At 42.5% G+C, this 24,376-nt stretch overlaps 1 protein-coding gene across 1 annotated transcript in view; it reads left to right on the plus strand.

Moving 5' to 3' along the window:
- The first annotated feature begins 1,026 nt into the window (after positions 1–1,026).
- LOC127571144 (alpha-1,4-N-acetylglucosaminyltransferase-like) overlaps positions 1,027–24,376 on the plus strand; it is a 43,581-nt gene continuing 20,231 nt past the window's right edge. Inside the window, exon 1 of the mRNA XM_052017232.1 lies at positions 1,027–1,035. The gene's annotated coding sequence lies outside the window, so the exon portion shown is untranslated. The remainder of the gene's footprint in view (positions 1,036–24,376) is intronic.

The following is a 24,376-nucleotide window of genomic DNA, read 5'->3' on the forward strand; positions in this document are numbered from 1 at the left end:
GACACCCACGACTGCTCATCCCTCCTCCCTTCTCCCACTCTTTGCCCTTTGATGGTTAATGTATCCATGAGGAACATCAGAAGCTTTCAGAACCACATTACAAAATCATCAGCTGGTTTCATGCAGGCTCCCAACTGATGGTCTCAGTGAAGACCATCCCTTCTGCTCTGCCTGCCTCAGCTGCCTGCAGTGTGCTTTGGAACAGCCTCAGCATTGAACCACGTGCTTCTCAATCATCAACCTCACCTGTTAATCTACATTAAATGGCACAAACTGAGCATGATTTCACTGGCATCAGCAGGAAATAATTTGCATCGGAAGATAGTGAAAGAACAAGTTTGAGCAAGAGCTCCAAGTTTGGAGAACACTATGCTGAACCTTTGGTGTTATTGCAAATCATTCTTCATAATAAACTGTCATAATGGGATAGGACATGGAAAAATATTTTGACATCTGACAGGAAAATTATAGTTGATTCCAAATGCAAAAAGTGCTCTCACCCACCTGTTGAAATCTGTCTGTGATCCATAAAGCCTTTGGTTTCTATATAAATGGGAACTGCGGAACATTTACCATAAGGGAGGGCCATAACGGCTGTCAAGGAGCAAGGTCCAATATCAGGTGTATTCACAACAGAAACTGCCAGAAATCCAAACTTAACACTGAAAATGCTGGAAATCCTCAGCAAGTCAGGCAACCTCCGTGGAGAGAGAAACAGAGTTAGTGTTTGAATTCAGTGATCTTTCAGCAGCATTTTCTCTTTTCACATCACCAATTCTCATGGAATCTTATTGACTGGAAATGTTGCTTCCAGACCTGCTATTTATTTCCAACAGTTTTTTGTTATTTTATAAATTTACTTTCTTGTGATGGTCACTTTACGCGACTGCTCAGTTTTTACTTCGTGCTTCTTGGTTGTATCATATCCAGACGCTTTGCAAGTTAGTTCAAAATTCATGAAATTAAGTAACTCCCATCTTGAACATCCAACCAGACTCACAGAACAGCGTCACAGACTTAGCCACATTACTACAGGTGGGTAGCAATGATTTTTAACATCTTTCCTTTGTAATTATATTGTGGTTTCATATTACTTTGGGAAAATGTGTTTTATTTGTCATAACCTTGATTCCTTTTGATACCTTCAATTAGAGAGTGAATACAAAACAGACGTAGCTTTAATTTTGTTTCTCCAACCATGTTTATCATGAAAAGTACTAACGAAATCAACATGATCAGTAACACTGAAACAACAATATTATATGTTAAATAACAGTAAATTTGAAAAAAAACCCATGTAACTTCATATAGCCGAATGGGTTTGGAATATTGTGAGTCTATTTAAAACTAATCTTGGTGATAGTTTACTCCCATTCAATCATTTTCACTGTTTTTTTGCCAGACTGATTGATTACATTCCCTTTCTGAATTCTGCCAGTTCTCAGTTTCTTGTCTGTCCTCAGTCACAACTGGAACAGAAGTGATCACAGCAGGAAGTCACCACACTGAAACCAGTTTTGCCACTTAGTTTGCGTTGCATCTGTAGACGGAGCAACAGAGTTAACGTTTCAGAACTAGGAACTGGTGGAAATCAGTTATGTTTGAAATTGCAGTGAAGTGGAGGGGGAGGGTGGAAAGAAGGAAGGCAATGTCTGTGATTGGGTGGAGCCAGAAAGACTGAACAACATACATGGTGCCAGTGGTGAGGGCTTGTTAATTGCAATAGATCTGTCTGGAGGAGGTGTAAATAGGAGGAAATGTGTGAATGCCCAACAGGTCCGGCAGCATCCGTGGAGAGAGAAAGGATGAACTAATGTTATAGGCTGATCAGCCCACTGAGCCTGTGCTACGCCGGGGACAATCCAGAGCAGCCAACCAGTCCACCAACCCAGATGTCCTTTGGGTGCACATCGGGGCAACACACACAGCCACAGGTAGAACGAGCAAACCCCAGGTAGACCAGAGGTTGGGTCTGAATCTGAGCTGCCAGCACTTTAAAATGCTTATCCTCACCTACAAATTACTCTGGGGTCCCATCCTGCTTCTGTAGTGTTCTGTGGCTTTGCAAGATTTTTGCAAGTGGAAAATAGGATAAGGAAATTGCAGATGCATAGCTCATCATCTTCAAAAGTGCTCTGATTCTATTGTTGAGCCTTTACATTGAGAAATTGAATACGTTGCTCAATTTATTTAAGGGACTGGTGGGGAAATCTGAGCGTAGCCAGGTGATACAAATGGGGTCCTAACTGAATAGGATGGGAGAAGGATGTGGAGGATGGAGAGTTGGAAATGCAGGGACTGATTAGGAGGGGTCAGTATGGTTTTGTGCAGGCGATATAATGTCTCACAAATCTGATTGTTTTTGAGGAGGTTACTAGGAAAATTGATGAAGGCAAGGCAGTAGATGTGGTATACATGGACTTTAAGGCTTTTGACAAGGTCTTGCATAGTAGGCTAGTAGAGAAGGTTAAAGGACATGGGATTTGATGTTGGATCCACATTGGCTTGTTGATAGGAGGCAGAGGGTAGTGGTGCAGGGTTGTTTTTCTGACTGGAAGTTTGTAACCAACGCGATACCGCTGGGACTTCTGTTGTTTGTTGACACGAAAATTGGTGGAGTCGTAAATGGTGAGAAGTCCCCAGGGCCTGATGGGATGTACCCCAGATTATTGAGAAAGGCAAGAGTTGAGATTGCAAAGATGCTTGGGATCCACTGAAATTTGACTGCTTGGATTCAGGATTGGCTTGCCCATAGAAGGCAGAGGGTAGTGGTTGATGGGATTTATTCTGGCTCTGGGTCTGTGACTCATGGTGTTCAGCAAGGATCTGTACTGGGACCTCTGCTGTTTGTGTTGTATATAAATGGCTTGGATGAAAATGTGGATGGGTGGGTTAGTAAGTTTGCAGGTGATACAAAGATTGGTGGTGTTGTGAATAGTGTAGAAGGTTGCGAAAGGATACAGTGGAATATAGATCTGTTGCAGATATGGGCAGAGAAATGGCAAATGAAGTTTAATCTGGGCAAATGTGAGGTGTTGCACTTTGGGAGAGCAAATGTAAAGGACTCTTAACAGTGTTGATATACAGAGGGATCTTGGGATCCAAGACCATAGCTCCCTGAAAGTGGCTGCACAGGTTGAAAGGGTGGTAAAGAAGGTGTATGGCATGCTTGCCTTTATTAGTTGCGGTATTGAGTTTGAGTCAGGATGTGGAGTACTGCATTCAGTTCTGGTCACCCCATTAGAGGAAGGATGTGAAGGCTTTGGAGGGGGTCCAGAAGAGGTTTACCAGGGTGCTGTCAGCATTAGAGGGAATATGCGATAAGATGTCAGACAAATTTGTGTTGTTTTCTCTGGAGTGGCGGAGGCTTTGGGGAGAGCTGATATAAGTTTATGAGAGGCATAGATAGAGTAGACAGCCAGTACGTTTTTCCCAGAGTCAAAATGTCTAATAAGGTGAGAGGGAGAAAGTTGAAAGGAAATGTGCAGGGCAAATTTTTTTTACACTGAGGGGAGTGGGTGCCTGGAATGCACTGCCAGGGTGGTATGATGGAGGTGTTCAAGAGGCTCTTTGATAAGCACATGAATGTGCAGAGAATAGAGGGATTATAGACATTGTGTGGTCAGAAAGGATAAGTTTAGTTAAGTGTGTAATTCAGCACAACATCATGGGCTAAAGGGCCTGTTCCTGTGCTGTACTGTTCTATATTCTAAAAGATTGGCCAGTTCTGAAACAACATGGAAAGGCTGAGGATCTGAAATTGTTGATTTTACTGTTGAGTTGCAAGAGCTGAAATGTGACACATCAGAAAAGGAGACCATGCATGCTCTTGATGTCTCCCTAATGCAGCATCTTCACCAGCAACAACACAACAGCTGCCCTGTCCCCTGCGTTCCATGTTTCCATTCTTCCTTCAAAGTCGAATTTATTGTCATGTGCACAAGTACGTGTATGCACAGGTGCAATGAAATTTTACTTGCAGCAGCATCACAGACACATAGCATCAGAAACACAGCATTCACAAGAAAAACGTAAATTAAACATAAATTGTACACCAATTTTACAATGCCGGATGGTAGCTGCGAGAAGATGACATGGCCTGGATGGTGGGGATCTTTGATGATAGATGTTGCCTTCTTGAATCTGCACATTGTGTGGATACTTTCGATGGTGGACAGGGATGTGCCTGTGATGTATTGGGCTGAGTCCACTGTTGTGCTGGTAAACACTAATACGTTGCCCTCAATGATGCAATTATTTTATACTCCTTTTCTATAAAAATATTCTAATGGATAAGGTCAATGCTGAAAAAAACTCGCATCTTTGTTTCCCAGGAGCATTTGAGGAAATATCTCAGCTCCCCACCATGATCTCCATGCAGAAAGGATGTCTCCTTGTCTTAATATTTACAATTGCTGGCATGGTGTACAGAAGCTGGGATTTGGACAGTTATTATTACTTTCAAAGCTACATCTTCGGAATATCCCAGGTGAAAAATGATTCTGGTACAAATGTTTCTGATCCTGCAACACCAGACACCAAAGCCAGTATTAAGTTTGTGGAGTCGACTGACAATGTAGAGCCGACGTCGTTGATGGTATGCTCAGTGGAGTCTGCTGCTCGTCTAAACCCAGACAAACCAGTCTACTACTTCATGAAGGGGTTCAGTGGCAACTTGAGTCAGTATCCACAGCCTGAGTACAGAGGCATCCCTTTGCTCTCCTCAATGAAGAATGTTTGTCATTCTACCCTTAAATCGCATTGAACCGTTTGAAGACACTTCATTGAAAGGCTGGTATCAAAAGGTAACCAGTAACAAGAAATGATTTCATTTAGTAAATTAGCGGTTGACTCAAATTAACTTTTTATGAATGGCACCATGAATGTCGTGTATCTGTGGAAATGATGGGAAATGGAATATTTTTTACATTACCTGGTCAGAAATACTGAGTGAAGTGAAAGTCTCAGCCACATGGACAAATATTTCTCACCGTTTTGTTTACTTTTCTTAAACCTGTGTGAAATTTCTGAGGGCAGTTTACTGCAGGCTAAGTATTGGAGGTAGGGCAGACATGCTCATGGACACCAAGAAAGGAAGAGCGTTGATTATTGTGCTGCACAGAGCAAGGGGACAAAAATTAAAGTAACTTAAAAATTAAACTGGAAACTCTGGGTCTCAATTGCAGACAGAGCAGAGATGCTCTGTGTAACAGTCACCAAGGCTGGTTTGGATTCTGAATGCATTGCACTAAAATTGGCAGAAATACAAGTAATGTGTTGTTTCAACTGAAAGGAGTAATTGGGTACTTGGAGGATAGACAAGGGAGTTGTATAAGCAATGACTTCCCCTCTCGTATGACCAAAGTGCAGCAAGCAAGTTTCTCCTTTATATACATGCAAAGGTGCTGTGAGAAGGAAAATAAGTACTGGTGGTAATAGAAGGCAGAGGATGGTAATAGAGATAGATGAGAGAGGAAGGCAAAGTGTGGAACCAAATAAGGGAGGGATGGTGGCTAGATGGGAACCATGGGATGGAGCTGGAAGGTTGGGCAGAGCGATTGCAAATGGAATTCAATCCTGACAAGTGTGAGGTGATGCATTTCTGGTCGGGTAAACAAAGGTAGGACATAGCCAGTTAATGGTAGGGCCCTAGGGAGTGTTGATAAACAGAGGGACCTTGGGCTACAGTCCGCAGATCCTAAAATTTGCAGAATGGATAGATAAGCTGGTGATAAAGTAATGCAGCATGGATAGAGAGCAGACCTTCTTAGTGACCTATGGAGCACGTGTCTGGAGTACTGTATGCAGTTCTCGTCACCACACTACAGAAAAGATGTGATTGTGCTGAAGATGGTACAGAGGAGATTCACAGAGATGATCACTGGGCTGGGCATCACGGGCTGAATAGTCTCCTTCTCTGCCATAACAATCCTACAATGTTATGACTGCTGAGAGATTGGACGTAGACATGCGTATTCAGTTCTGTGTCTTTGAATTTCAGTGGTTTTGTGCCCCAGTGGTGAGAGTACAGTAATGCTACATAAAATTCACAGCTCATGTCATTTGAATTACCACTGTTGTTTACAATACATACCACGCACGCCAGACTTAGACAGGCCCTTTGGCCCACAGTGTTGTGCTGACATTTTATCTTGCTCTAAGCTCTATCTAACCCTTCCCTCCCACATAGCCATGCACTTTTCTCTCATTCATATGCCTGTCTAAGAGGATCTTAAATGTCCCTAATGTATGGGCCTCCACCACCTCAGCCGGCAGTTCTTTCCACGCACCCACCACATTCTGTGTAAAAAAATTACCTCTGATAGTCCCCCAGCACCTTCCTCCAATCACCTTAAAATTATGCCCCCTCCTGATAGCCATTTTTGCCCTGGGAAAATGTCTCTGACTGTCCACTCGATCTATGCGTCTTATCATCTTGTACACCTCCATCAGGTCACCTCTCATCCTCCTTCTCTCCAAAGAGAAAAGCCCTCACTCGCTCAACCTATCCTCATAAGACATGCTCTTCAATCCAGGCAGCAACCTGGTAAATTTCCTCGAAAGCTTCCATATCCTTCCTATAATGGGGTGACCAGAACTGAACACAATACTCCAAGTGTGGTCTAACCAGAGCATTATAGAGCTGCAACATTTCCTTGCAGTTCTTGAACTCAATACCCCAACTAATGAAGGCCAACACACCACAGGCCTTCTTAACAACCTGATCAACCTGAGCGGTAACCTTGAGGATCTATGGACGTGGACCCCAAGATCACTCTGGTCCTCCACACTGCTAAGAGACCTGCCTTTAACCTTGTATTCTGCCTTCAAATTCGATCTTCCAAAGTGTATCACTTCACACTTTTCAGATTGAACTCCATCTGCCACTTCTCAGCCCAGTTCTGCATCCTATCAATGTCCTCTTGTAACCTACAGCAACCTTCTTCACTATCCACAGCACCACCAACCTTTGTGTCATCTGCAAACTTACTAACCCACCCTTCCACATCCTCATCCAAGTCATTTATAAAAATCACAAATAACAGGGGTCCGCAACAAATCCCTGCAGAACACCACAGGTCACCGAACTCCAGGCAGAATACACTCCATTTATATCATCCTCTGTCTTCTATGGGCGAGCCAAATCTGAATCCACACAGCCAAGTTTCCCTGGATCCAATCCCTCCTGAATTTCTGAATGAGCCTTCCATGAGGAACCTTATCAAACGTCGTATTAAAATCCATGTACACTGCATCCACTGCTCTACCTTCATCAATTTGCTTTGTCACATCCTCAAAGAATACCGTCGGGCTCGTGAGGCACGACCTGCCCCTCACAAAGCCATGCTGACTGTCCCAAATCAGCCTTTGCTTCTGCAAATGCTCATAAATCCTGTCTCTAAGAATATTCTCCAGTAACTTGCCCAGCACTGAAGTAAGACTCACTGGCCTGTAATTCCCAGAGTTATCCCCACTCCCTTTCTTGAACAAAGGAACAACATTTGCCACCCTCCAATCATTTGGTGTTACTCCTGTGGCCAGAGAGGATGCAAGGCCAGTGAGGCCAAGGGCGCAGCAATCTCTTTCCTCGCTGCCCGTAATAACCCTGGATATATACTGTCCGGCCCCAGTGACTCATCTATCCCAATGTTTTTTAATAGTTCCAGCACTTAAAAGATATTTTGCTGTTGTGTTTTTTTCTGCCATCAGAAGTGTGTTGGAACCATCTCATTTGGAAGGTGGGGCTATAGTGAAGTGATGATGCTGCTCTCTGAGGATGAGGGGTTCATTTTGAGCATCTGTGTCTTTAAGACCAGTAGCAGTGGACTGAGTGAGGATGCTGTGATTATTGTTGTCACTGTTGGATGCTGAGGGAGGTGGAGGGATGCTGTGGAGTCTCCTGGTCAATGAGAGAAACGTCCCATCATTTATTCGTTTGGGAGGGGAAGTTATTGCTTATCAGAGCTTTCTGTATCCTCTTACACTGCATGACCTAGTTGTTGACTATGCGCCACATGCTAGGGCCCTGATAGAGATTTTTGCATCTTTGTTAGCCATAGATGAGATGAGAGATGACTGGAGCATAACAAGTGTTCCTTTGTTCAAGAAGGGCAGTGAATCTTACTTCAGTGGGAGGCCAGCTATTGAAAATGAATTTCAGGGGATCATGGTATATCTACACTTGGAGAGATTGGGATTGATTGGGATCGTCAACAAGGCTTTGTAGATGGGAAATCCTATCTCATTAATTTTATCAGGATTTTATTAAAGATAAACGTATTGACAAAGGCAGTGCAGTAGATTTTGTCGACATGGACTTTAGTAAGGCATTTCACAAAGTCCTACGTGGCAGGCTGATCCAAGAGGTTCAAGCTCATGAGATGCAGGCAAGTTGGCAAAGTGGATTTAAATTTGGCTTTGTAATGGTAGACAGAGGTTGGTGGTGGAAGATTGCTTTTCTGATTGATAGTCTGTGAGAAGAATCAGTGCTGGGACCTTTGATTTTGTGACATACATTCATGACTTGGGGATGAATGTCGAAGGTACGATTAGTAAGTTTGCAGTTGATATGAAAATGGTATTGTAGGTAGTGAGCAGGGTTGTGTAAAGCTACAGTGTGGTATGGATCAGCTAGAAAGTTGGGCGGAGATAAGATAAGATAAGATAAAATAAGATATCTTTATTAGTCACATGTTCATCGAAACACACAGTGAAATATATCTTTTGCGTGGAACTTGGGGTACAAATCCAAAAATCCCTAAAAGTTTACAAAATTTGGATGAGGACACACCTGGAGTACTGTGTGCAGTTGTGGTCACCACACTGCAGGAAGGATGTGATTGTGCTGAAAAGGGTGCAGAGGAGATTCACCAGGCTGAATTGGAACGTTTCAGTCCAAGGAGAGATTGGATAGGCTGTTTGGTCAACCTGAAGTGGAGGATGGGTAACCTGATGGAGTTATACAATATTATCAGGGAGATAGATTGAGGAGATAATAAAAGTCTTTTTCCCATTGTATGGGTCCCTGAGACAGGAGGGCATAGGTTCAAGGTTGGAGCGTGGTTGCAATCTGGAATGAGGAGGTCGTGGAGCCAGGAACTCACACAATGTTTAAAAGGCATCTAGACAAGCACTTGAATTGCCAATGTTTAGAAGGTTATGGAGCTAATGCAGGTAACATGCATAGGGAAGGTTTAGAGGGACGTGTGCTAAATGTTGGCAAATGGGAATCAGCCAAGTAGGTATCTTGGTTGGAATGGTCTTTAGCTTTGGGAAGAGACACAAAGACTGGAGAAGAAATGTTTTGAAAGAATAGAAATGAAGACAACGAATTAAACTTTTCTTTGTCCATTATACCACAGGTAAATCCAGAAAAGGAGAGGTATTGGATCCATGTACTTGCCAACGGCTGCAGGTTAGCATTGCTCTGGAAATATGGGGGCATCTACCTGGATTCTGACATAATATCATTGAGGTCTATGCCATTTGGTAAGTTTACATGTGCAGCAACCACAGAAATGGTCAGTAATGGGGTAATAGGTTTTCATCACAAGCACCATCCATTTTTGTGGAATTGCATGGAAGATTTTGTGGCCCATTACATTGGAGATCTTTGGGCTCAACAAGGTCCTCGACTGATTACCCGTATGCTGAAGAAATGGTGCAACATTGATAACCCAGGGGCCTTCATTGGCAAGGAATGCAATGCCATCTCTTTATGGATCACAAAACGGTTCTACCCAGTTCCATTTCCGGCTTGGGAAAGGTATTATGCTCACTGGAAAGAGGAGGATATCGATCGGGTCTTCTCAGCTACATATGGAGCTCATGTCTGGAATTACATGAATTCTGGCAAGAAAAAAAAAGTTGTTGCTGGAAGTGGATCATTAATTGAATATTTTTTCCAGTTGCATTGTCCAAATAGTTACAAAACTTTAATTCAATCCTAAAATAGTACAGACTGATTTAGGACCTGATAATGTACAATGAGTGACAAAATTAAATTGACAGATTTTCCAAAACTACAGTATAAAAATAAATAAAACTCCTTTGAGCGTGTTTGAAAATCATCATGCATTCACTTTAGACTTCGCTTTCTGACAACTGTTTCTCTAATCTGGATGCACTCCAATTCACTTGTGTAATCTCAACTGGAATCAAACACCAATTCCTGCCCTCAGGTTTGTGTGATGTATCTTGGTAGTGAGGGCCGTTGGCAGTGAACATGCAGCTGTTGTTCCACAGTCAACTCACTGTAGAACAGGGAAGCACCAGCATTTGACAGGCCTTTCAGTTGAAAATATCTTGACAAAGGGAACCTTTGAGATAATCAGGGATCCTGTTTTGCTACACTTAGATTTGTCAAAATGTTAATTGTTGTTGTATTTGGAAGCATGATCATTTGGCACTTGTGCTGACACAGTAAAGGACGGCCAATCACATAGGAAGATTCCCATGACCAATATGACATAATTCTAGACAGAACACACGCAAAAAAGAGATGTCATGGCAAATGAAATTGTTTGCAGTCAAAGAAATATATTGATGCTGAGGAAAAGGCTGATAAAACAGAGATGACCTTTAACTTTGGGATGTGGGGAAATGATTGAAAAGGATGAGGAGCACAGAGTCAGAGAATTCACTGGCTTACAGCTCACTTCAAACTATTGCCAAGCTCCAGATATGATTGTCCATCAGTTGCTGTCACACAGAAGCTCTTGAGATCTTCGTTGGACAATAAAAGAACAAAGTGTCCCTGATTTCCTGCCCCTGTTTTTTTATGTGTGATTATTAAAAGTGAGAGTAAGATTGACAATCAGCTTCAGTCAGGCATCTCTCACAGGAAGAGTAACAGTTCATTAAATTGCTACAAATCTGAAACTTTTGCACATTACTGTAAATTTAAAAGAGGTAACATGGCATCTGGAACCTTGTAATGGAAAATGGTGAAACCAACATCAACTAATCAACGGATATTATTTTGAAGACATTCCAGTTATAGACTCCCCAACCATGGGGAAAAGACTTTGGCTATTCATCTTATCTATGCCCCTGATGATTTGACAATCCTCTTGAAAGTCACCCCTCAAACTTCTATGCTGCAGTGAAAAGGGTCCCAGTCTATCCAGCCATCTAGCCTGGATATCCTATTCAGGCCAGAATATGGAACATTTCCAGAATGCTTGTCTGGATTGCCACGGGCACTCTCGTTTTTATTCATTCTTCCATATCTTTCTTTTTTTTTCTCTTTCTTTCTCACTTCTACCTGCTGACACACACCACTGCTCATCGCCCACAGGGTGCAGATCAGGTTCACCATGATGTTTTCTGGATTAGCGAGCATTAGTTATCAGGAGAGGTTGGACAAACTTGGATTGTTTCCTCTGGAGATTAAGGGGTGACCTGACAGAAGTACTTAAAATGATGGGAGGCATAGATGGGGTTGATCGTCAGAGTCTTTTCCTCAGGTTGGAAATGTCAAATGTGAGCAGGCATAGCTTGAAGGTGAGAGGGGGAAAATATAAAGGAAATTTCCAAGGCAAGTGTTTTACTCAGAAGGTGGTAGGTGCCAGGAAAGCACTGCCAGGGGAAGTGGTGGAGGCAGATATGATAGCGACATTTAAGAGGCATTTAGACAGGTACATAATCAGGCAGGGAACAGAGGGATATTGACCAGGTGCAGGCAGATGGGAATAGATTCGATTGGCAACATGGTCGGCACAGATATGGTGTGCCGAAGGGCCTGCTCCTGTGCTGTACCGTTCTATGTTCCATGTTCTAACCACAGCATTCGACTGCTTGTTTCATTTTCATTAAAAGCGCTTGAACCTTGAACGTTGTTTTTCGTTAAATGGTACAAAATGAGCATGATTTTACTGAGCATCAGCCAGAAACATTTTGCATTGGGAAATAGAGAAAAAACAAGTTTGAGAAAGGGCCCTGAGTAGGGAGAACACATTTCAGCTGTGCTGAACCTTGGGTGTTATTGCTAATCATATGTAATAATGAGCGGTAGCAACGACACGTCATGAAAGAATTCACGACATGTGTCATGAAAGAATTATTTGACGTATGACAGAAAAACCACAGTTGACTCCAAACAAAGGATAGAAAATTGCCTTCGTCAACCTGTTGAAACTTGCTGATGTTCCAGGGAGCCTTCTTCCTGCCAAGTCAAGTTCATTGTCATTAGCACAAGTACATGTATACACAGGTACAATGAAAAATTTACTTGCAGCAGCATCACAGACACACAGCATCAGATACACAGCATTCACAAGAAAAACATTAATTAAACATAAATTGCACAAATTTTGCAATGTCCAGTTTTAGTTGAGAGAAGATGGCATGGCCCAGATGGTGGGGATCTTTGATGATAGATATTGCCTTCTTGAGGCTGTGCACTGTGTGGATACTTTCGATGGTGGACAGGGATGTGCCTGTGATGTACTGGGCTGAGTCCACGACTGTGCTGGTAAACACTAATTTGCTGCCCTCAATGATGTAATTTTGTACTCCTTTCTATACAGGGAGCCGAAACATTTTGTGCATGAATGGGAGTTGTGGAACAGTTAATATAAAGCACGGCTGATGCACTGACAAGGAGCAAAGTCCAACATTAGGCGTGAACGCATGAGGAACTCTGAAGGAAATTGAGAGACAAGAGAGACCGCAGATGCTGGAATATTGAATTTTCCAATATCAGGTAACACACACTCCCTGTGCTTCTTTCTCTCTCCTTCTGGTTCTCACCCCAACCCTGTCCTCCGCTCCCCCACCCCCCCAACCCCCGTCACAGAGCCCCACTTGGTTCTATCTGCATATCACGCACCCACACACACACCTTCTGTTTCTGCTGACTCCTTCCCCGATGTGCTCCATCTGCCCATCACCCCTCCCTTATCTGGTTCCACGTATCACCTTCCTTACCTGTCAGTTTCCAGCATCTGCAGCCTCTTGTGTTTCCACATCACCTGTCAGACTCTGTCTCCAGCTCCACCCTCCCTTCCCCTTAACTGGCTCCATCTGCCCCTCTTCCTCTCTCCTTATCTGTCTCGACCTATCACCCACCAGACACTGAATCCCAGCTCCACTCTTCCTCCTCCCCCACTTGGCTCCATCTGCCCATCATCTCCCTCTTCACCTGGTTCCAGCAATCGCCTGCCTCAACCTTCCCTCTAAACCCTTTATACTGGCTACCTCCCTCTCAGTCCTGATGCAGGGTCATGACCTAAAATGCCGACTGTCCTTTTGTCTTCATAGATGCTCCTGAAACCTGTTGAGTTCCTCTCGCAGTCTGTTTTTGCTCTAAATGAAATTGTTGCCTTAATATTACAGGAGGATGGTCAGAGAAGCTTGTTTTGTGAAGTGGTTGAATACAGGTACGGAGTAGGTTGGGGACACAAGAGAATGCAGATACTGGAATCTGGAGCAAGAAACATACTGCTGGAAGAACTCAGTGGGCCAGGCAGCATCTGTGGAGAGATCTGCCTCCACCGCCTCCTTTCACAGCATGTTCCAGAACCACTGTCTGTGTCAAAATTTTTCCCTCAAATCCCCTTCAAAACTCCAATCTCTCCCCTGAAGTCTATGCCCTCTTGTTTTTGAAACCTCCACTGTGCAAAAAATATTCTGACTCTTCCCTATTATAATTTTATATACCTCTCTCAGGTCACCCTTCAGCCTCCTTCACTCCAGAGGAAACAGACCCTCTCAGTCCCATCTCTGTTACAACTGATATGATACAATCCAGGCAACAGCCTGATGAATCTGCTCTGCATTCTCTCCAGTGCAACCACATCCATCCTGTAGTCTGGCAACCTGAACTGCACAAGGTACCCCAAGTTCAGACAAATGAGTGTTTTGTAAAGTTGGAACATAATGTCTCAACATTTATCTTCTATGTCCCAACCTATGCAGGCAAGCATGGCATATGTCTTCTTCACCACCCTATCGACCTGTGTTACCACTTATAATTTTATATAATTGCCAATGTCCTGCCCAATTTTCCAAGTGACCTATATCCTGTTGTAGACTTATCAACTTATCTCACCATCCACAAAAATTGTGTGTTGCTCTATCCTCTGAACTAATCCATAACATAATATGTTATAACAGTATTGGATCCAATTCACTCATTGAGAGAACAATTTAACACTTGACAAACTTTGCCATTTCTAGGTCACATGCTGACCCCTCTCGTTTGCCAAATGAATGTTGCAAGTAACATACACAGAATAAAATAATGACAATCAAAAATCTAAGACTTTTCAGTCTATATCTTAAATTGTATTGAGCCCAAAAGATGAACATGAACAAACTATTACCTTTTCTGAGCCTTCAACAGACCACAAAATGTCTGGAGATCTTTGCCTCGGGCTCTCAGTACCTCAGGCAGTGGTTAGGTCATGTACATAAGTATAGTCACAAAATTCTCCATCTGAAAGTAATTACTTAATTATTGCTAACTACATCATTTCTGACAGACTTAATATCAATCTACAGGTCCTCCCCAGGTTGCAAACGCCCACCATATGTACGTCACACATATATGAATGAGCCTTTTGGAGACCAGCAGGATGGATTTGCCGGCTGCTGTGGGCTGCAGATATCTTCTGCCGTGTGGGAACTCGGTTTGTGAATGAGATTGATGATGACAATATGAATGAAATTATTATTTCATCTTATTCCAAAGCTCTGGAAAAATTTACTGTCCAATCTTTCATTAACACCTTAAAACATGAATCAGATATTTCCACAAGGTCAAAGTTATTAGCATATCCTTGATTAAGTTAAATCCAAGGAATGTCCCAGAAATTGCGCAGAATGTTCTGTGGTTCTTCCTCTCTGAAATCCTCAAAGATTTAAGTGACAGACTTTTTTAAAGTCCTATTTGGTTTCTCCTGTTGAAAGCCCATTCCTATATACAGAGAGAAAACACCAATTCTCCACTTCTCTTTCCAGTCAAGTTTTGATCATTCTTTTAGATTTCAGATAAACTTCTCCTTTTCACTTGTTTTGGAAATTAGGGGAGAAAACCCAATCTGGGAAAATAAAAAAAACCCTGAAGATATGGAAAATCTGAAATAAAAACAGAAAACCCTGGAAACACTCAGCAGGCCAGGTAGCATCTGTGAAGATTGAAACAGATCATGACATGTCCTGACAAAGGATCCTGGACCTGAAACATCAACCGTTTCTCTTTGCACAGATAATCTGACCTGCTAAATATTTCCAGAATTTTCTGCTTTTCTAATCCTGATTGTGCTTCATGTTAAACTCAAATTATCACCTTGCTGCATCATTTGATGCCTGCAGGTAAATTCTGAGATTCCCAAAACTGGATCATTGGTTCCACCTCTTGGCTTCTCATAGGTTAATCCCACTTGCTTTCGAAGGAAACTGAATTCACCACTGTGCCTCTGCTTTGTCGTTGTAGGACAGCATTCAGTCTTTGTGGCTTCCAATTTACCCTTTCAATCAAGTGAGTCAAAATCAACAACATCACATCAAATGTGCCAAAGCCAATTCAATTTTTGTTTAATATGTGGGAATCCTGCATCTGAAATTAAAGATGTTTGCATAACTCAGAACATTTAAGGGAATTATCCAATACTGTTGTAGAATTCAGTTCCTTATTTCTTCCAAAATTAATCAGATCAATAAACTGATACGACTGGACATGAAAGGAAGGAGGATAAGACAGAGCAGCTGCTGGTGAACAAACACAATAAATTGCAGGGTGTTGCTCTTCTTCCTTCAGTTGCTTTTCGTTTTTTTTCAAGCAATAGAAATAAAACTAAATAGAACTGAGGAAATTAATCATCAATCAATCATTTAATTTAAATAGGGTGATGGAACAACAACTTGCAGCTGCAAAACAATTACTTATAATCAGACCCTCTAACATAGAATTCAGGCTTCACATCATCCAAGGGATTTAAAAGCAGTGTCTGCAGAGACAGGAGCGCCTTGGTTTTGGTTTCTCAAAACTCACTGAGTTCCAGAAGTGGAGCGGTGGATTGGAAACCTGCAAATGTGACTCCCTTGTTTGAGAGGGGAGGGAGACAAAAGGCAGGAAATTAAGATTTTATTAGTCACATGTACATCGAAACACACAGGGAAATGCATCTTTTGCGTAGAGTGTTCTGGGGGCAGAACCACAAGTGTTGCCACGCTTCCGGCACCAACATAGCATGCCCACAACTTCCTAACCCGTACGTCATTGGAATGTGGGAGGAAGCCAGAGCAGCCGGAAGAAACCCACGCAGACGCAGGGAGAATGTACAAACTCCTTACAGACAGTAGCCGGAATTGAACCCGGGTCGCTGGCTCTGCAATAGCGTTATGCTAACCGCTACACTACCGTGCCTGCCCTCATTATAGACCAGTTAGCTGTTGTTGGCAAGATGCTGGAGTCCATAATCATGAAAGAAATAGCTTGTCAGTTAGAGAAGCTTAATGCAATCAAACCAAGTCAACATGGTTATATGAAAGAAAAATCAGGTTTGACAAATTTGTTAAATTTTTATGAGGATGTAAGGATGCTTGCTGGAACTCGATGCTCAGCACTTCAGGTGTTTTGCAGAGAGTATCCTCGATGTCTACTCTCGTGCCTTCAGTCAGGACTCACTGATCCATCTCCAGTTTTAGCACCAAGTGTTTTGCAGCCAAGAGAAGTCTGCTGGCAATCTGACCTTCCCAGTTCCTGAAGAGCATGAACCTCAATCAGAGTTGGGAGTGTGTGTGGTGGAGATACAGGTCCATCGAAGATAGATATTGTGATTGACTGGGGACTACACTCATCATGGCATGTATCAGTCTGTTGCTGCTGGTGGCATGGAGCCTCAATCTGGGTAACAGGCAGATTAGTGTCAGCTTGGCTGCCTTCCTGTCCCCAGGGGATATATATAATTCACATTGTCTCAGCAACACATGGCGAATTCTGCTCATGTTATGGAGATGGCAGCCACAACTGCTTGCTGTTGACCTGCTTGTTTTTTGAAGCTTCTGGATTTTTTTTGAAGACAGGACACTGTCTGCCTCAGGGAAAGTGATGGCTTTGTACCAGATAGTTCCTCTCAAGGCCACCCCACCACATGCACTTTGAACCCCTTTGTGTAGCCAGGAATTCCCTGCAACTCCAGATTTTGCTGATGTATCTGTTCTTGCTTCCTCAGGAGACAAGAGACTCTCCTGAGCTGCCTGCACCTCACATAATTGGTCACATAAGTCATCTGCAGGCTCTTGCTTATTCACACATTCTTTCTTCAGTAAATCTCGAAGCATTACAGCAAAGCTCATAACTCCCCTCACAGAAACAACATTGTTGTGTATCTGATGCCTGTGATGCTGCTGCAGGTAAGTTTTTCATTGCACTGTGCAAACATGTACTTGTGCATTTGACAATAAACTTGACTTTGACTTTGACTTTGAGAACAAAGGTCCCCCTACAAGTCCCACAGTTCTAAACATGTTTCATATTTCTCCTGTTCTTTCTCCCCCTCTATCACTCTCTCCCTTTCTCCCTGCCCAAAGATCCTCAAACACTAAAAGCTGTCAACTTTCATAAACTGACATCACATCACCAACTCCAATTTCTCTTCCTGTGAATCCCACTGCTGCTGTCAATGGAATTCCCAAAGATCACAACGTTCTGAAAGGAGTAAGAGATTGATTGTTTTTATTCATTCCTATGGAAATGACTGTTACGTAATTATCACAGAGCAGCCAAATCATCTGTAATAGATGTGACAATTCATTTGTGTTGGTTAAACAGTGAATAGCAAGGTGTCTCCCATTGGATCTGGGCAACATCATGGTTTGACTTTTCTTCTTGATTTATATTTTCTCAAGATAATTAAGCTGTTAAATCAAGGCTAGCATGAAGGTTCTACCATGAAGTAGTCTCAATTTACTGCCCAATTTTTACTCTTTCTTAACACATTTAAATATCTTTTTTCAAGACGTTGGCAAATGCTCCCTATGCATCACTATTCTAATTATCTCAGCCCATCAAAATACAAATCACAAGCAGGCACAAACCCATCTCTCCTCGATTGAGCAGTGCAGCTGTCACACGCTCTCATCTCAGGCTTTACACATTGTCATGGTGTTTGGACAACTATTTCCATGAAGCCCATGTTAATAACCTCAACTTAATGTAGGTTTGAGATTTAATTTTAAAGATATGAGGCATTGTTGATGTTCTGAGGATGTTCTCCCAATGGGAGAGTGTAGAGATGGGTGGGGAAAGTTAAATGGGGCAATCTCAGGATAGGGGATTACCATGGGAGACTGAGATAGCTGAAAATGGAATTCTCTGGTCCAGCGAGATGTGGTTGTTAAGTCATGGAATATATTAAAAACTAAACCAGACTTAGGTTTAGAGGAATCCAGGATTACGCGGATCAGGCAACAATCAGATCAGCTGAGAATTGCGCAGGTTTGAGAGATCTCTGGGATTTCTTATGTTGTTAGATTTTCACCTTCGGCTCTCAGTACTAAACCAATATCAAGTGTCCTAGGTAAGGATGACACTGTACAAGATGACAATGTTGCAATGGAAGCCCAACAACATGCTGTTGGGAGCTGGAGGAAACAATTGGCCATGTTAGTGTTTAAGTGGCTTAACCAGCTTTAGAGCAGATCAGTTGGACAGAATGAAGGTTTACAGGATGAAACTTCCATGTTTTGTGCTAAATTGTTTCCCCTGTGGCCACTCCATCCCATGACTAATCTCAATGTGTGCATTGGGGAATTGTTTGCTTGTGCTGTTGGGGAGGATTTAAACTAATATGCCAGAGGGCTGGGAATCCATGGGGAAAGACAGAGGGAAGCAAAGAAGAGACCAGAGCAAAAGTTAGAAATGAGAAAAGTAAGAGTGTTGTACATAAAAGTTAAAGGCAAAGGACACAGAGGTTACTAGATTCTAAAAGCATGATGAATGTAAGGGCACTTTATCTGAATGCCCAAGGTCAGCGAACTTGTGGCACAAATCAGTCCAAAGGATATGATTTCGTGGGCATTACAGAACCGTGGTTGCAGGGTGGAGATGAGTTGGAATTAAACATCCAAGGGCATCAGGTAATAGGGAAGGATAAGCAGGAAGGTAAGGGAGGTGGGGTAGTGTTCTTAATTAAGAATGAGATCAGGGTGATAGTGAGAGATGATATACAATCTAGGGAGCAGAATGTTGAGTCCATCTGGGCAGAGATTTGGAATAGTAAAGGGGAAAATAAAATCACTGGTGGGAGTTGTCAGTAGGCCACCAAATAATAACATTACAGTGGCACATGTAATAAACCAAGAAATATTTAATGCATGTAAGAATGGAATGGCAGTTGTCATGGGCGACTTTAACTTCCACATAGATTGGGCAAACCAAGTTGGTCGAGGCAGACTTGAGGAGGACTTCATAGAATGCATCTGTGATAGCTTTCTTGAACAACGTGTTACTGAACCTACAAGGGAAAATGCTATCTTAGATTTGGTCCTGTGCAATGAGACAGGTAAAATTAATGATCTTGTAGTTAGGGATCCTCTTGGAAAGAGTGATCACAGTATTATTGAATTTCTTATACAAATGGAGGGTGTAATAGTTTGATCTAAAACCAGTGTATTATGCCTAAACAAGGGAGACTACAATGGGATGAGGGAGGAGGTGGCAAGTGTAGACTGGAAACATAGGCTATATGGTGGGACAGTTGAGGAACAGTGGAAGACTTTCAAAGAGTTTTTTCACAGTGCTCAACAGAAGTATATTCCAGTTAAAAGCAAGGAAAGTAAGGGTGCGGATAGCCAGCCTTGGATAATTAAGGAAATAAAAGAAGGCATCAAGCTAAAAGCTCACACATGTAAAGTCATCAAGAGTAGTGGGAAACCAGAAGATTGGGAAAACTTTAAAAAGCAACAAATAACCACTAAATAAGCAATAAGGAAAGGGAAGATAGATTATGAAAGCAAACTAGCACAAAATATAAAAACAGATAGTAAAAGTTTTTATAATCATATAAAGTGGAAAAGGGTGGCTAAAGCGAACGTAGATCCCTTAGAAGATGAGAAGGGGGATTTAATATTGGATAATTTGGAAATGGCCAAAGCCTTGAGTGACTATTTTGTGTCAGTCTTCACAGTGGAGGACATGTCTAACATGCCAAAGAGAGATGTTATGGAAGCAACAGGAGGTGAGGACCTTGAGACAATTGCCGTCACTAAAGAGGTAGTGATGAGCAAACTAGTGGGCCTAAAGGTAGACAAGTACCCTGGTCCTGATGAGATGCATCCCAGGGTACTGAAAAAATTGGTGGAAGTTATAGTAGAGGCATTAGTTATAACTTACCAAAACTCTCTGGACTCTGGGCAAGTCCCGGCGGATTGGAAGACAGCGAATGTCACATCACTGTTTACAAAAGGATGTAGGCAAAAGACAGGTAACTACAGACCAGTTAGCTTAATGTCTGTAGTTGGGAAAATACTTGAAGCTATCATTAAGGAAGAAATAGCAAGCCATCTGGATAGAAGTGGATCCATCAGGCAGACACAGCTTGGATACAGGAAGGACAGGTACTGTTTGACAAACTTACTGGAGTTCTTTGAGGATATAATCAGCGCAGTGGATAGAGGGGAACAGGTGGATGTTTGATATCCAGAAGGCTTTCAATAAGGTGCCGCATAAAAGACTCATCCACAATATAAGGATGCATGGAGTTGGGGGATTGTATTAGCCTGGATAGAGGAAGGGTTAACCAATGGAAGGCAGAGAGTTGGGATAAATGAGTGTTTCAAATTTTACAATGCCCGATGGTAGTAGTGAGAAGATGGCATGGCCTGGATGGTGGGGATCTTTGATGATAGATGTTGCCTTCTTGAGGCTGCGCATTGTGTGGATACTTTCGATGGTGGATCGGGATGTGCCTGTGATGTATTGGGCTGAGTCCACTGTTGTGCTGGTAAACACTAATATGTTGCCCTCAATGATGTGATTATTTTATACTCCTTTTCTATAAAAATATTTTAGTGAATAAGGTCAATGCTGAAAAAACTTGCATCTTTGTTTCCCAGGAGCATTTGAGGAAGTATCTCAGCTCCCCACCATGATCTCCATGCAGAAGGGATGTCTCCTTGTCTTAATATTCACAATTGCTGGTATGGTGTACAGATGCTGGGATTTGGACAGTTATTATTACTTTCAAAGCTACATCTTCGGAATATCCCAGGTGAAAAACGATTCTGGTACAGATGTTTCTGATCCTGCAACACCAGACACCAAAGCCGGTATTATATTTGTGGAGTCGACTGACAATGTAGAGCCGACGCCGTTGATGGTATGCTCAGTGGAGTCTGCTGCTCGTCTGAACCCAGACAAACCAGTCCACTATTTCATGAAGGGGTTCAGTGGCAACTTGAGCCAGTATCCACAGCCTGAGTACAGAGGCATCCCTTTGCCCTCCTCAATGAAGAATGTTGTCATTCTACCCTTAAATCCAACTGAACTGTTTGAAGACACTCCATTGAAAGGCTGCTTCAAAAGGTAACCAGTAACAAGAAATGATTTAGCAAATTAGTGTTTGAGTCAAATTAACTTTTTATAAATGGCACCATGCATGTTGTGTATCCGTGGAAATGATGGGAAGTGGAATATTTTTTACATTGCCTGGTCAGAAGTACTGAGTGCAGTGAAAGTCTCAGCCACATGGACAAATATTGCTCACCGTTTTGTTTACTTTTCTTAAACCTGTGTGAATTTTCTAAGGCAGTTTACTGCGGGCTAAGTATTGAAGGCAGTGCCTACATGCTCATGGACACCAAGGAAGGAAGAGCATTGAATATTGAGCTGCACGGAGCAAGGGGACAAAAATTAAAGTGAATAAAAAATTAATCTGGAAACTCTGGGTCTCAATTGCAGACTGAGCAGAGTTCTCTGTATAACAGTCACCTAACCTGGTTTTGGATTCTGAATGCATTGCACTGAAATTGGAAGAAATACAAGTAATATGTTGTTTCACATGAAAGGAGTAACTGGGTGCTTGAGGGAGAGTCAAGGGAGTTGTATAAGCAATGACTTCCCCTCTTGCATGACCTAAGTGCAGCAAACAAGTTTCTCCTCTATATACATGCAAAGGTGCTGTGAGAAGGAAAATAAGTACTGGTGGTAATAGAAGGCAGAGGATGGTAATAGAGATAGATGGGAAAGGAAGGCAAAGTGTGGAACCAAATAAGGGAGGGATGGTGGGTAGATGGGAACCATGGGACGGAGCTGGAAGGTTGGGCAGAGCGATTGCAAATGGAGTTCAATCCTGACAAGTGTGAGGTGATGCATTTCTGGGAGGGTAAACAAAGGTAGGACATATCCAGTTAATAGTAGGGCCCTAGGGAGGGTCACAATGGACTGAATAGTCTCCTTCTCTGCCATAACAATTCTACAGTGTTATGGCTGCTGAGAGGTTGGATGTAGACTTGCGTATTCAGTTCTGTGTCTTTGAATTTCAGTGGTTTTGTGCCCCAGTGGTGAGAGTACAGTTATGCCACATAAAATTCACAGCTCATGTCATTTGAATTAGAACTGCTGGTTACAATACATACCATGCATGCCAGGCTTAGACATGAAGTGTGCACACAGACTGACGACGTCCCTTGTGAAATGCTGATTGGGATCGCTGAAGCTGGTCTAATTTTTCTGCCTCAGAAAGATTTCTGGCCATTCACAAGGCTCCATAACTTAGCTCTACTATACATAGGGTAACTCAGTCACTTGACAGTTCTGACTGTGTCCACTGCACACTGAAATTTAGATGCTTGCTGGGGATCTGGGAAACTACAGAAAGAGAAAGACTTGCAGAGGTGTGCTACCAACTGGTGGTTAAGTTGAATGTGGTTTATTATTGTCACGTGTACTGAGGTACAGTGAAAAACTTTGTTTTGCATGCCATCCATACAGATCATTTCATCATATCAGTACACAGAGGTAGTACAAGGGAAAAGTAATAACAGAATTCATAATAAAGTGTTAAAGTTACAGAGAAAGTTCAGTGCAGGCAGACAATAAGGTGCAAGGCCATAACGAGGTAGATCGTGAGTTCAAGAGTCCATCTTATCATATTAAGGAACCGTTCAATTGTCTTATAACGGTGGGATAGAAACTGTCCTTGAGCCTGGTAGTATGTACTTTGCCTGAATTCTTCCAGACACTATACCTGATCACCTCCATGGGGCAGAGGAATTGGGACAGCAGTATCCAGTGGTTAATTTAGGCAACTTGCCAATTACCAAAGGGGATATTGTTGGGGTATATTACCACAGCACTTGGGATGTCGATGCACTGGTAAAAAATGTTATGAAAAAGCAAACATTACATCCCATTAAACAGATCAGATCTAGTTTCTGGAATTAAACTTGCAAATTGGGAGGTAGATACCAAGGACTTAGTTGACTCATTGGCTACAGATGGAACATAAAGATCTGGCTGGCTAAATGGGCTAAAGACTGATAAGTCTCCCGGACCGGATGAGGTGCATCTCCGGGTTCTGAAGGAGGTGGCTTTCGAGATAGTGGAGGCATTGGTGATAATTTTCCAGGAATCGTTCGACTCCGGCATGGTTCCTGAGGACTGGAGGGTCGCAAATGTAGTTCTGCTGTATAAGAAAGGTGGGAGGCAGCATAAAGGAAATTACAGACCTATTAGTCTGACGTCAGTGGTGGAAAAGTTATTGGAATCGATCCTCAAGGATGGGGTTATGGAATACCTATAGGTGCAAGGCAAGATAGGTCCAAGCCAACATGGTTTTATGAAGGGAAGATCCTACCTGACCAACCTATTGGAGTTTTTTGAAGAAATCACAGGTAGGGTGGACAAGGGAGAAGTGGTAGATGTTGTGTATTTAGACTTTCAAAAGGCCTTCAACAAGGTACCGCATAAGAGACTGATTAATAAGATGAGAGGTCATGGAATTACAGGTAGGATAACAGAATGGGTGGAGCATTGGCTGCTTGGCAGGAAGCAAAGGGTGGGAATAAAAGGATCTTGTTCTGATTGGCTACCGGTTACCAGTGGTGTTCTGCAGGGGTCGGTGTTGGGGCCGCTTCTTTTTACCTTGTAAATTAACGATTTGGATGATGGAGTAAGTGGTTTTGTGGCTAAGTTTGCAGATGACACCAAGATAGGTGGCGGAGTAAGGCGTATTGAGGAGACAGGAAGGTTGCAGAGAGACCTGGATAGTTTAGGAGAATGGGCAAGGAAATGGCAGATGATATTCAATGTTGAGAAATGTGCAGTTGTACCCTTTGGAAACAGAAATAAACGGGCAGATTATTATCTAGAAGGAGAGAAAATTCAAAGTACAGAAGCACAAAGGGACTTGAGGGTACTCGTGCAGGA

The sequence above is a fragment of the Pristis pectinata genome, chromosome 6, assembly GCF_009764475.1.
Source record: "Pristis pectinata isolate sPriPec2 chromosome 6, sPriPec2.1.pri, whole genome shotgun sequence".
Taxonomy (NCBI): domain Eukaryota; kingdom Metazoa; phylum Chordata; class Chondrichthyes; order Rhinopristiformes; family Pristidae; genus Pristis; species Pristis pectinata.